The sequence below is a fragment of the Glandiceps talaboti genome, chromosome 17, assembly GCF_964340395.1.
Source record: "Glandiceps talaboti chromosome 17, keGlaTala1.1, whole genome shotgun sequence".
Lineage (NCBI taxonomy): Eukaryota > Metazoa > Hemichordata > Enteropneusta > Spengelidae > Glandiceps > Glandiceps talaboti.
The window spans coordinates 7,757,847-7,765,892 of record NC_135565.1 but is presented as its reverse complement, the minus strand read 5'-3'; positions in this window follow the sequence as shown (position 1 = coordinate 7,765,892).

Sequence of the window (8,046 nt, the reverse complement as noted above, 5' to 3'; positions counted from 1 at the left end):
AAATCAAAAGAATGTTCCAGCTGTCAAATGGGGATAAAGGAATGAACATTTACCCACGCTGTCAGTTGAAAAATAGAACAAACTGTAAAAAGTAGTACTTTGTTGTATGGTCTCCCAATTGGAAAACCTCTGATTGAGGAGGTGCATGTCGATGAAATTTATTGGAAGAGAGTGGAGATTACTATATGTAATCTTTAATTTATGCTACTTATGTAGCATGTAGTTCACATGGTTGTAGAGAAATATTCTTTTGTCGCACTTGTGCTAAAGTAATCCCTGAAGGTGACTTTGATAATGGCCAAGAAAACCATTCTCGGAAACCAGAGTTATTATTTCTACCAGTATATTTCGAAATAAAATTAATACTTGGGGAGTGAAACAGAAATGATGGACTTTTCACATGGCGATTTTTTGACGCTGCATTAAAAGAGGCCGTGGTCAGCAACGATGATCAACTGAGTCCAACACAGCTAGCGTGAACAGCAAAGGTTGTACAGCTGCATGCATTGAATGAATGTGAACGAGCTATTCAAAATACTCGAGTAAAAGTTACTAGTCTCATTTAAATCTACTAGGATAACCAATATTTGACGGGGTTAAAAAGTATAAAATAAGAACGGGGAAAGATTTGTTGAACATTTATATTAATGGCTGATAAACTGGTGCTGTACAGAGTATTAATACTATTACGGGTTATGAATGCAGTCGTCCCGGAGTTCAAACGAACATCGCTATCGAAGATGGAACATCCGAGGTCTAGCAAAAGTCATCTCTGCAGTTCAGGGGTATAAATAACTGCCAATCAGAGAACTGCATTGGCGACAAGCACAAACAGAGGACAATAGCTATTTTTTCATGCATATTCAGGAGACTTGTAAAAATAACCACCCATGCAATGTGTGAATGACAACGTCCACACACTAATCACACTCACAATTACCATAAACTGATAAGACATAATAGTTAGTAGTTTGTCATATTGGACATTAGTATTATAGAGCATTAGCATTATAGAGGTCATGAATATATTATCATATATTTATGCATACATGGTCCAACCCACGACCATATGTCATCTCAATGGAATGTCAAGAGTGAAAATGACATTAGCTAGACGTTCGGGCAAGCCCTCACTGCGAACTTCATTCTCTTATTGTATGGAAAGAAAGCCCGAACGTCTAGCAGCAAGACCTACTTGCTACAAACTCTGAGGGTACAACAAATCCATGCTCTCACTAACCCAACTTGACAGTTCGAGGCAAGATTTATAGATCATTATTTTATGTTCATACATGTATCAATCTAATCTTGTTTGTAGGATGGCAAAAATAAAATTTCAGCAACAAGAACCCAACTTGGCCAAGTCAGTCTTCAATGTACTTACCAAGTTCTTGTGGTATGCAAGGGACAATCTCATTGGTTATAGTGTTTACGTACAAAACGAATAAATTAGCTATGCCATAAATATGGATATAGTAGATGAATGCATCCACGGCCAGTAGGAGGCTCGTTAAGAACGTTGCCGTAAAACAGGCCGTGGTTTGCGACGATGGCGAAAACAGCGTACAAAGTAGGGAATGTTTACTTTAACTTGTACCATTGGGGTTGTGCCACAATATCAAATCATGGATAAGGAAGAAGCGAATGAGGAATGGATTCGTACCAGTTGTTCAAAATATAGCACTGTATACTTATCATTTGTAAAGAGTTTGCTGGTTCGTCTATTCATTCTTGTAAATATATACATGTATATGCTAAACTAAAGACTTTTATGAGTAAATGTATGTTAATGGTTTGAGACTTACTGTTTGAATGTGTTCTCTATTAGTCCGAAGTACAGTTTTGTTTATTGTTATTTGTTGTGACTTGTGCACTGTATATTACAATTGAATTCATATGACCAGTGTGAAAGGATTAGACACACTTGTGATTGTCAAAATAAACTCAATTGATAAGACTGTTCAATTCAAACACTCAAAGCCAAGTGTGGTATTTGATTACAGGGCAACGTATAATACGACGATGCCTTACTAGGTACACTGAAGTTGATGTAATTAGGGTATGTGTACAGCTATTCTAAATAAATCAACTTCAGTCAATGTAGGTAAGGAGTCGTTGTATTTTGTGACCTCCTGTAATCAGATACCACATGTGGTGTTGATTGTTTGAATTCAGCTTTCAAAGAGAGTACGTAGTTGTTTATATACAGGGGTCTTATCAATTGAATTTATCTTGAAAATCATAGTTGTGTCTATTCCTTTTCACGCTGCTCATATGCATTCAATTGATGTAATGTGGTTGATAGGCAATTGCCATTGAGCAGACACTGGTTACAATCTTTGCAGCTGCAGGATTTACACTGAACTAGTTATAGTTAAAATAGACCCCATTTATACACATAACGTTCGATTATTGGTATTTTATCATTTTTGGTGAATATGTTGTTGGTTGTCTGATCGCAAAAATAAAATTGCAGTTACAGATAGTGGATGAATGAACCATTGACCGGGGATGTCATTTCGATTGCAACAGCATTACAACGAGTAATACCACGTGACAATGTATTGACGAATCACGACGCAACAAATGCATGTATTATAAAATAAAGTATGTCTCCGGGTTGTCGAGAAATGATTATCATTTACAATGACTTGTTCTATTCACAGAACAATTCGTGGTATCCGAGAATTCAGATACCTAAACGAGGTCTACCTAACAGACCAAGACTGCCAAGGGATATACAGAGAGATACTGATATTACCATGTTGTCTAGTAGTGGCTAGGATATATACGTTGGATATGCAGGAACTTTCCAAATGTATGGCCCATTTCAGTTAGCATCAATAGTAACGTTAGACATAGATATTTGGAACGGCGGTACATTACTCGGTGTCAGCTCAAGTCATGAGTTGCAGGTGATGGAATCTATAGATATGTTGAACTGGATTGTTATAGATGGAAGCTGCTGTGTAATATCCGCAACAGCAGATTCACTTGATCAAATTTATGGTGTTAATGTTAACAACTATATTAGTAACTCGAGCTACTATTAACAGCGATTGGTCTGACCCCATCTTTAAGTATGGTAAAGTGCGAACACTTGTATTCTTTCCTTCACTACTGGCATTGACGGTTCTTGGCGATGACATCTTCATGCAAACCCCTGATGGTACTGGATTGTCTCCAATGACCCTGGATTTAGGGAACTATTCATGGATTGACGTTAGCTTTACATTTATCAGTGAATCGTCAAGTATTGAACTTTTTCTATTGGCTAAAAACTAAAATACCTCTATTCTCGCCATGACCAGACGAACAATATACCGTAGTACGTACAATACGTGGCAATACATTTTCGACTTGATAGTGTTATTTTGCAAATGTTAATTTTTGTCATATAGTATTATGATCTCATTAATGTTCTACACAGATTTAAACTCGATGCGTTTTAGAGTGGACCCTATAATTGCCGTAGACATTCAAGGTAAGGTGAACGAAGTTAGAAGGATGTGGCCATGGAATGTAAACAGTGTTTGTATGTAGATTATGTGCACGACATATTGTAAATAAAAAAGTGTTTATTTCATTACTACACGTGTAACAAAAATTACATGCATTGTGCGCTCGCTTGCTGCAGATATATTACCAAAGAATTGTCGTATAAGGGAGCCTTTAGTAGTTACAAGGAAAACAATGATGAAGCTAAAGCTCTGTTGTGTAAAATGTTATGTTACCCCGATTCCATTGTCTAAAAGATGGCCCTCCCTCAATATTTCTTTTCTCTAAGTCATGACCCCCCCCCCTCCTTATCTTCAGGTATTTCTAAAAAAAATATCCACTGGGTTAATGCTATCGGGCGTGAATAGGAACACGAGACTTTGAGTTGACGGTGAGGATAATACTGCTACTGCCATATAGTTTTAAGAACATTTGGTGTATTCCACTGCTATAAGTAGATAAATATGTTAAAGTTGGTTAATTCCCTTGATTGCATCTAGGCTTTGTAGAGCTCAAGAGCAGAACTCTCGGAGACTAGATTGGCACAGGTCACCACACCGCCAGCATTGTCTGGCCCCATTTCAACATTCCTTCTTCACTATGTTGTCACCAATATCACTTCACGCCTGTAGGACCAACTCCTCTTCAAACACCATAACCAGGAATTGCCTTTTTTTAAAGTAGAGAAGTAGTTTTCTATAAGCGTTACGACCTCACTACGATCCGAGGAGTGAAAGTATAGAACGTACGACAGGTATAGGAACTAGACTAGGTTTTAAGCAGCGGTTGGACTGCCTTTGTAATTGTGGCGGTGCCCATAATCACAAAACATTGCAACCGTTAAATACAAGTTAATAATATTCTTTACCATTAATTGTCCGTCTGTCTCTCTGTATCCTGCATTTGTTTACACCATTGCAAATTGTGCGATTTCGTGTTTATCCACATCCAACAGAAGCAGTTTATATTGTATGTGATGACAATAACATATATACGTCGGAGTTACTGGGATCAATTCAGAACTAATGTTAGAGGGTCCAGTTGACGATGCCAACCTCATCATCGATTTGATAGTACTGAGCAGTGGTGAACTTCTAGGTTTAGACGTAAATCACACACTAAGAACCAGTCCTGCACGATATTTTAGCTGGTCGGCCCCAATCAACAATTCCTGCTGTATGATATCAATAGACGCATTGGCCGATGGGACTGTGTTTGGCGTTTCGAGTCCTGGAGAAGTGTACCAAAACTAAACTTACACGCTGATTGGACATATATATGAATGGAAATGGATTTGTTGTCGCAATCACACGGGGTTTTGAAGGAATGACATTGTGGGGTGTGTATATCTATATACATTCTATGTACTAGTAAAAAGTGTCAAGTGCTATGCTGAATAATGTCTTATCCCATGATTAGACTACCCTGTACAATTCATTTCAAGTCGATCCTTTGATAAGAAATATTGAACGAGGAAATATGAATAAATTTTGACAGTTACAGTTGGTACATTTTTAAAAAACTGTTATTAGATATAGCGACTTAATTATAACATTTTTCACAATGAGATGTACTGAATCACCTGTGGGTAAACATATTTTGTGTAACAAATCATAAAGTATGGTGCAATATAGCCAATCAAATTGATTTCGGTCCACATCCAAACTTCAGAACACCTAAGTGAACACAGTTTCAAATTATAATATTACCTTATTTTAAGAATTTTCAGTAAATATGTTGTTGTCTGTTTGTTTGGAAAATTAAAATAATACTCCAGTTATATGAACTGGAAGTTTAGTATATTCCAAAAATAGGGATGTACAAATGATTTATGTGGAAGTGGTATGGACTGGTTTGTAATGTACTTTAATATTATGTGAAAAATCAAAATCGATCTTGCGAATTCTTACCATAACACCGGGTTTATAAACTTGAAGTTACTTCTTTTAAATATCTTAACGGTGACTTCATAAGCAATGTGTGGTCACGTGATGTTTTAAAAAAAAATTAAATTACCCAATTCATGACTTAAGCATTATAGGTAAGTTCATTATTCGCAAGGCATATTACTTACACGAGAAAAAACAACTATATAGATTTCCTTCATGTTGTCAATTTCATTGGACAAAAACATACACATTGTAAATGTGAAAATAGTCACGTGATCTATTGATGATAGATATTACATTATACAAAAGTTAATCAAAGAAAAAACAATGAAATGGGAAAGTTTAATCGTGTTTTGGTGACAAACCTCCCGATCAGCCTGACCTAACTGAATGCCTGTTTTGGCCTATAGCACGTTGTGAATCTCTATTTTAGACTAATATTGAACATCATGTGTTTGTTCAAGTGATATGTTTTTCTAACAAGCTGTTCATCCTGTAATTGAAGTATACTATACAAAATCAATTTTCCTGAAATTAGGGTTATTCAGATCACTCAATACTTTGCCATATATGGCATGCTTTGCCTGTTTAGTTGAAATGATAAACAAGAATCTGGACGATCGTCATCTTATGTACAAGAGATCGATAGTCTTTCATGCAATTTTTGGCGGCCATTTTGGATTCTAAAATTACTAAAATGTTGCTACGACATTCGACATGCAAAAAGAATAAAATACCAACAGCCACACAACTATTGTTTAAAAAAACTTCTTTGTGAAATGTTAGAATTATAGCTTTACACCATAAGGAGCAAATTCGTGCTATTTATTAGCTAGTTAAGTATTATTAAACCTAGGATATATTTTTTGTTTGAGTCCAATAGTATATGTGTTAACATTTCTCATGATGTAAATGAAGTTGTATAACACTGCAGTTTGATTATTCAAATTTTTATGTCTTGCATTGTTTGAATACGTAGATAATTGAAAAGTAATTACCTCAAACAAGTATGTATGTATGTATGTATGTAGGTATGTAGGTACGTACGTCTGTTCGTCTGTATGTATGTAGTATGCCTGTTTGTGTGGCTGGATGGATGAGAATTTGCATGTGTAGGATAATATATATATATATACAATGGCAGAATTAATATATTGGCCGATGTGGATGTTTTTTTTTTCTTTGTCTATGGAGAGTGCATAGTTTCTTTCAAATACATCCCACAACACATGAGTTACAATCATTATTGTTATTTCTTGATGTCATCTGTATTGGATTGAGTATTGCACATTACGTCAGACGATTACACAGACACAATGTTGCTTTATTGTTGGATCTCGGAGACACCTACAGGATAAATATGCAATATGGATATTTAATTTTTAAACATTATAGGGTGTTTTTGCATGCTTTGACATGATTTTAATATAAAAAAATACAATATATTTCCCCATACATACTACAGCTATTTCAAAATGAGAAAGTTTATACATGTTTCATTTATCTTTACTTTTACATTTTGAACTCGAAAAATATTTAACGCAACTAAATTATCTGACGTAAATACGTCATCATATCTTACCCGGCATACATCATGTCTCCATCGTCCTTCATCATCACTCCAATAGTCACATATATGCTGAGTCATTCCCACAGTAAAGTTTGTTTGGATGCCTGTAATAATGAAAACAGTTTGAGTCATGTGCAACAAATATTCCTTTTTTATTAAACAGATAATGGTTATATGTATTTTAGATTGTTTATTGCGAAATACTATTAAATAATCAATTCTGTCTCAATTGTACAAGGGGAGGTGGAGTTTGAAATGACAAGTTAGGGGTGTACTTTTAAAGTGGTCATATGGATAAGAAATGAGAATTTATATATTTTGGATTTATAATGAATTATAACAGTACTATGCTTTCTTAAAATGTAAAGTTATGGTTTGTACAACGTACACATGCGTAAAATATCTTTCAAATGATTTGTAAATAAAGTCAGTAAATACATATAATTAACACATATTCTTTAGTCTGCACATACATCCTCTGCCTTCCTATATACTGAAATGTCACGTTGCAGGAATTTTAAACTTGTATAACAAGTTTTTATTGAATACATAGACTTATAAATTCTTACCTAAAGTTTTGCCAACAGATTGACCCATTATTCGGAACCAGTGACCTTACAGATGGATGACGACATAAACTTCCAAGCACATATGAACCCTCATTAAGCTTGCATGTCCGTAGGGTCACGTGTTTTGAATAATGGGTCAATCTGTTGACATAGACTGAAGTATGTAGTCTAAAAGTTCAGGTTTAATGCTATACATTGGATTACCAACACAAGAATTTTTGATGGTTGTTGAATTTGAAATTACTTGTGATTATCTAGATTTTTCACGAATTATTCCGTTTACATATAATAACAAACTTTGTACACATTTCAAAATATTTCTTTGCAAGTTATTGAGTTAAAACCATGGTTTTAGACTATGCTGTTTGACAAAGTTTTTGCAGTAGCAATGAAGTAAATTTTCATTTCTGATCATGTGACTGTTTTATTACTTACTTGCTGGCAAGACAAAGTTAAATGTATAATTTCCTTTATACCAGGTCTGATGTTCTGGGACGAATAAATCGAACGTTGAGCCATT